Raw genomic sequence first — 7,524 nt, forward strand, 5'->3', positions numbered from 1 at the left:
GCATTCAGAAAGTATTCAGACCCCCTTCACTTTTTTCAATGTTGTTATGTTGCAGCCTGATACTACAATTGTTTAAATTCATTTTTTCTTATTAATCTACATTCCATACATCATAATGACAAAGTGAAAACAGAATTTTAGAAATGTCTGTAAATTTATTAAAAAGAAAAAAACTTTTTTTTTTTCAAGGATTACTGATGTTTTAAACCAAAACAGTCTTTTTAAATTCATAAATGATTTCCCCAAAATATTTCAGGAATTGTTCAACCTTTTAAATATTTTTTTCTTTACTTCTGGTTATCATGGTTCTGTACGAATTGCTTTTGAATATATTTTTAACTTGACAGATTTGTTCGGCAAAAGAGGGAACTACAAAACCAAATACAAAGGACTTTTAACAGATGCAGAGAAGCAGAAGTTCAGAAGTGCTGGAAAATGTCAGATGTGGCCGAGACTCATAAATATTAGTCACAGGCCAGCAACTTTCACTTCAGCGCGAGAGAGACAGATTTAATTAATCACAAAGCCTATCTCTGCCCTCAATAACAAAACTTTACTTCTTCCATTAAACTGCTGTCCCACTCTGGAGTATTTTCCTGTCATATCCGCTCAGATAAGCCCCCGCGCGCGTGTGAGTGTGTGTGTTTGTGTGTGTGTGTGTGTGTGAGTGAGTGAGTGTGTGTGTGTGTGTTTGTGTGTGTGTGTGTGTGTGTGTGGTGTGTGTGTGTGTGTGAGTGAGTGTGTTTGTGTGTGTGTGTGTGTGAGAGAGTGAGAGAGAGAGACAGAGTGTGAATGTATGTGTGTTTCTCTCCAGCAGGAGATCAGGTTTATTAGTGGAGCTCCTGAGATCTCCTGTATCTGATATCGGAGTGGAAACGCACCTGCTCATGGATTTGATCGGTGACTTTGGCAGCCGTGCGACACTAAATTCATCCACAGAGGCGGAAAGTGAAGAAACCGCAGCCAGAGGAGGCATGGAGCTGCAGAGATGTCATTTCTCCACGACTCGCGCCGCCCATAACAAACAGACCTGGAACGAGAAGCTTTGACTGAATGCTTCTTCTATGGCATTGCTGTCAAGAACCTTTTAAGCACCTTTATTTTTAAGAGTGTAGCTAAAAATAAGTTTCAGTTAACATTTATGGAATAAAACAATAATTATAATTGTGACTTTTTATCTCGTTTATTTTATTTTATTCCTTGGCAGAAACATTTCTCACATTCTGACCCTTTGTTTCACAAGTGCAAGCTTATAGCTCACAAATCTGACTTTTCTTCTCAAACTTGCGAGTTTAAATCTTGCTTATGTATTTAAAATTGTGAAAAAATAGTCTGAATTGTGAGATATAAACAGAATTATGAGAATTATCTTTGCCAAGGAATAAAAAAGATAATTGCAACGTTTTATCTCACAATTCTGAGTTTTATTTAGAATTTCCGACTTTTTTTATTTTTTATTGTGAGATAAAAAGTAATGGAAGTGACATAAATAAGCTTCCATCTGACTAATTTGAGCTCTCATTGTCTTCTCAGGCTAGAGGTGAATGTGACGTGATCCAATCCAAACCCAGTGAGCCGCTGCCTACTTACACAATATTTTTAGGCCTAATCGGCACAGCCTTTAAACAAAGGCACCTTGTTTTGGCCAAATTCAACCGCAATTAGGCCTCACAGCATCTCGCTGGGGTTTAGGACGACACTCAGAATCAGACAGGTGTAGAAAGTTCCCCGTGTGCTCCAGACACTAATCATCAGGTCTCTTCTGCGGGTCGTTTATGTGCTGGAGGGTCTCATTAGCCGAGAGCGATCCGGACGCCACAGACATCCTGGCATTGTGTTATATTTTAAGGAAGGGCAATTGGGAGCTCAGTGGTGTCTCCTCATCACAGCGGTAAACAAGATGCCATATAGGATGCTGTTATGGCACACAACAAAGATGAGTGCATTAAAAACGTCCGGGCGAATAAAATGCGGCTCCGCAGGGAGGAATCAATACCGTAATGCAGAAGCTCCTTCATGCATGTTCGACCCCAAAAATAATAAATTCTCAGTTACCATCCCTCTGCAGAAGTGCGAGGGGCAATATTCACTCCTGCACTGGAAATCTGTTCATTTCTCATGGGCTCTGTGACGCTGGGCCACAGTGAGTGCGACGCTCAAGGCTGTCAGATATGTTTTACCCGGCAGCTCTCACTGTTTCCAGCTTCACTTCTCAGTACTCAAACTTCAGATGAAGCCATAAAAACCCACCTGTACAGCCATACTGTGATTCCAGAGAGGAAACTCTAGTCTTGGTTAAAACTGTATAGGTGAAAAGAAAGATAATGTCTTAATTCTTCTACATTCTTAAAAATAAAGGCTCTTAATTTGCATAATTTGAAGAAACTCCAAAACTCCATTCCATCCATGGAATCTTTCCAATACACAATAGTGGAAAAATATTATATGCAAGTCCATTTTCGCCACAGAATTTAAACAATGTACTTCTTTACTTCTCAGACTTTTTGTCTTGCAATCTGGACTTCTCGCAATTCTGAGAATTGACAGAATTGTGAGTTCCCTTTCAGTCGGTCACTCTCGACGTCACGTCGGATGACCGACGAATTGGGATCTCGCTTAGAGGGACCAATCTACTTCGAGTGTAAACTAAACGAGCCAATGCACATTGGCATGCGATTATTGCATCCAGCTGCTGCTGATCACAGCGTGAGTAAACTCAGAATTGCGAGTAAAAAGTCTGAATTATGAGATAAAAGTTTTTTTTTAAAGTTTATATTGCCCCCGCCAATAAAAAACAAAGATGTTAACTGCAACTTTAATTCGGACTTTTTCTTGCAATTTCAAGTTTACTTCTCCCAATTCAGACTTCTCTTACCAGCAAGTTTAAAGTATATCAAGCTATAAACTCACAATTGCTATGAAATCTCATAATTCTGAGTTTATATTTTGCAGTTTTGAGTTTACATCAATTCAGGGTTTTTTTTTTTTTGCCATGAAATAAAAAACAGAAAATAGAAAAGTTTATATCTCACTGTTACAGTTCAGACTTTTCTTCAAAATTATAAAATGGAATGTTACCTTATTCTTCACATAACCAAGAACATTTTTTTAAAAACATTTTGAACATTCAAAGAACATTAAGAAATAACACTTTTATAACTTAATGGGAACTTTAGCAAAACGTTCTTCTTAGAACATATTTTTTCAAAATCATATATTTTAGGTAAAATTGCAAGTCTGAATTGTGAGATAAAAACACAGAATTGCATGAAAAAAGTCAGAATTGTAAAATAAACAGTTTTTCTTAAAAAAACTAAATAAAAAAAAAATATATATATATATTTTTAAGAATTGATCCTTTGGGGAAGTAAACAGTTCCATGGCATCGCTGTGATAAGTATCTTCTCAGTATTTTTGAGAGTGTAATATCATTCTCTCTTGCAGGTCTGATAAGACTGAAATAAAGGCAGGATATTTAATGCATCTCTATCTGACAGCTGAGGGACCTTTTCTCTCTGGACCTCTGGATCCTTCACATTAATTGTCTCAAACTCAATATATGACCTTTCTTGTAGGTTTCCCTGAACATTGGTCGCTCTGACAGCAGACTGATTGTTATTTCCATCTCAGATGTGCAGATGTAGCAGAACTCGGCGTCTCTGAGAACAGAAGAAAGGTTAGCGATGCTTCAGCAGGCCCACATCCTCTACAGCCACCAAACTATTTACAGAGACTCACCATTCCAGCGAAAACAACAAAGATCCAAGACTTCAGTTCCCATTCAAGGCCTCTTCCGGGATTTGCTCCAATCACAGTTCCAAAAATCCTCCCAATCTGTAGCTCTGCTCCAAAACCTGTGCTGTTTACTGTCTACATGGAACCCCGCTAATAGAAAACATGCTTAGCAATGGAAAACGCTCTTCCAGTTATGTTAATAGAATGTTCCTCATCTGGTCTTGAATAACGTTCTCAAACGTTAGCACAAAAACATTCTTTATACAGTACATTATTCACTGAACTTTTTTTTTTCCTGGAACATTTTAGTTAAATGTTTGTCTAACATTTTTTTAAATGTTACTACATGTTTCAGAATGTTCAGAGAAGATTCAAAAGTAACATTCCTGTAATGTTTGATGAAATGGAATGTTCCTTTAACATTCTAAAAATGTTTTTAAAACATTTAAAAAACTGGGCATTTTAAACATTCAGAAGTGATATTTTTTAGAAAATTTGGCAAAATATTCTTAGACTAATCGGAACTCTAATCAGATATAAATTAGTTTGAACTATATTTATTGATACCTTCTTGTACAGAACTTAAAATAAGTCTGTTCATCATGTCTCTTGACTCAACTGCCATATTTAACCTTGTAAAGCCTGAAAAACTAGAATACAAATCTTTGTTTTCTGAAATGGAAGTTTATTGAACCTTTAGGCAAAATATAAAAGATAATCTGCATCTGTGTTTTATGTTTGGTATCATATTTCATATAGTCTGATATAGTGAGAATATGGAGGAAAAACAGATGCATTTTATTCAGAGACTCAAACTGAGCAAAAATATTTAGCTGCAGATGCTGATATTTATATGATGAAATTCTGATGCTTGTAATGTAAATCAACGAGATCTTTATAACAGCACAGCAGATACTGACATAAAATGATCTAAATATCAGTGGTCACTCTATATCTCTAGTTATATGTCTTAGCGAGATGAGATTGAAATGCTCCAAACATATAATGCAGTGATTGAGAGATGAAGAAATAAAGGCTCCTCAGAAGATGTGAGATGTTCTGGAGGCTTGTGAAGATCATTCCTCCGCTGAGGAACAGTGAAAGTAAAGCTTCTGGAAACAAACGCTCCTCAAAAGATCCTGAGGATCAGATTTGAGACTCTAAAACATGATTGATGGAGAGAAGCTGGACGTTTGTACAATTACACTAAAAGAGCTTTAACTTGATAAAAAACTCTAAACTATCAATCAGAAGGCATGGAGTAGATGGTATGTGACAGTTTGATCATGTCGATCATTTAGAGGCCTTAGAAATGATTTTTTATGCTTCCTACTATTTAGAACAGCCTTTTTCGCTGTAGTGCACCTACAGTATGCTCCCTTAAAATCCTGCCTACCTAGGCGGCTCACTAGGTTTTGGAGCAGATGCACATCAGTGTGTTAGTAAGCTGATCAGTGTGAAGCGGAGAGCGCCATCCCCTCGGCTCAATACCTAGAATGCAGCAGTGCTCGTCTACATACCGGCAGCAGTGATAAATCCTCTTTTATTTGCAATTAAACTCCTCTTAATAGCAGTCCAGCGGTCATCGATTTCCCGGCGAACACTCCTCGGACTCTGTGATCGGGAGGAAACAGGGAAATTTCACAGCACGTTTCCTTCAGATCTACTTTAGAAACACACATTAACACAAACACACTCGCACAGGGCCGAAGCGTAATTAAAGTGGGCTTTGGACGTTCTCTGTGCTAAAGCCATAAGCTCTTATATGACTACAAACATCATATTTGCTCGGGCTGTTTTCTTGACTTTTTATCAATCCTGGTTAAAGACTAAAGCAAAACAACACAGGTTTATTTGAAGTCAAGGAAATCCCAATTTCAAGCACTACTGAAATAAAAAATGGTGTAGGATTTATTTTGAAAGTATTTCCGTTTAAAAAAATGAGTACATTTCGCAAATAACAACAAGGAAACAACAATACTTTGACCTTGGCAAAAACCCGTCCCCTTAGTTACTGTTGCTATTTCAGACAAACCATGGCGCTCTCACGCCACACATCAAATAAACCATAAATACCATTTTGTGGCTCTTTCATGTGTCGTGACGGATCACTGTAGCACCTCAGTTCAAACGGCACGTGAACCGACTGTCTCTTCATATTTACTATTATTTATAGCACAAAATAAACATGAATGAACATCAGAAGGTTTGTTGTTTCAACCATGGAAAGACGTCGATACACAGTCCACAGATGTTGATCTACTCTCTTGCCGGACAAAATGACGGATTCAGCTTATGATGGATCAGATCGCCTGTCAATCAAACTCCTGGCGAAGGGTTAATTAAATGTGAAATTTTAAAGTATAAAGACTGAAATGGTATTTCAGTATATGTACTCAAACAACCTTTTAAAAAAATCATTTTTACAGTGTAATAATACCATATTTTACAGAATGCCATGGTATTACCATGGTATATGTCCAAAAAACATAGCACTATGAACAAACACCACAATATACCATGGTAATTTTGTGAACGTCAAACTTTGAATAACATCAGATACAATCCAGAGTAAGGATTGAAGTAATACCACAATATTTTCATATATACCATGGTATTTACATGGTACGTCTAAGAAGACCATTGTAGTACCATGGTACAAGTAGAAAAAAACATGGTAATACCGTGGTAATGTTTGGGACTATGTTTGGTAAGCATCTTAATTAATTAAACATCCACCTGTTAATAATTCAACTTAAAAACTTAAGTTCAGTTGCTGCCTTAAATTTTTAAGAATAATCTGAATTTATTTCCACTCATTTCCATTTTTAGTTCATGTAAATGATACTAAATTGAGAAATTTTTTAAAGTTAAATCTCAAATAACTTACAAATATGAAACTAAAATGGGGGTAAAAGTAATGGGGGGAAAAACATGATCATATAATTTTTTCACAATCAAGGATTTTTGAAGCACAATGATATTTGAATATGGTAATCATTCCGTACCATGTTATTACCGTCACTCTACCGCGGTAGGCTACATGACGAAAAGAAGGTCTGTTAGTCATAATTGCGAATACAAAGACAAATAACAATTATCAAGGTAATTTGGATTTGATACTTCATTCAGCACAATTTCGGGGTAGTTGATCACGAGCCGTCGCGCTGCGTGGAGTCGCCATGGCAACTGTATTAAGACAGACAGGAAGTGAATGTGAACACGCTAATTAAATGAAATAAACGGTACAACCCAGTGTGTTCATAATTAACCCATTTAACCCCACCGCTCACAGTAGTAACCGTAAAGTTTTTTTCATTTATAAAGCTCTAAAAATGTTACTGGCTGGTGCTTTGGTGCATTTCCTGCAAACATGGAACAAATAAAGGGTCTCAATAAAATATGTGCAGTGTCACAATGATTGTCACATGACCAGAGCAGTGTACTTCCTGTTTGCACCATGAGAAGATGATGGCTGCATCAAAGCTCCAATCCAAAAGGCTAGTCAAATATGTTAAGCTCACATACACACACACACACTGACTCTCTCTCCCTCTCTCTCTCTCTCACACACACACAGATACACTCTCTCTCACACACACACACTGACACTCACACACACACACAGACACTCTCTCTCACACACACACACACACACACTCTCACACACAAACACACTGACACTCACACACATACACACACACAGACACTCTCTCACACACACACACACTGACACTCTCTCTCTCTCTCACACACACACACACACACTCTCTCTCTGTCTCTCACACA

This window comes from Sinocyclocheilus rhinocerous, unplaced genomic scaffold (genome assembly GCF_001515625.1).
Source record: "Sinocyclocheilus rhinocerous isolate Xijiao unplaced genomic scaffold, SAMN03320098_v1.1 scaffold475, whole genome shotgun sequence".
NCBI classification, from domain to species: Eukaryota; Metazoa; Chordata; class Actinopteri; order Cypriniformes; family Cyprinidae; genus Sinocyclocheilus; species Sinocyclocheilus rhinocerous.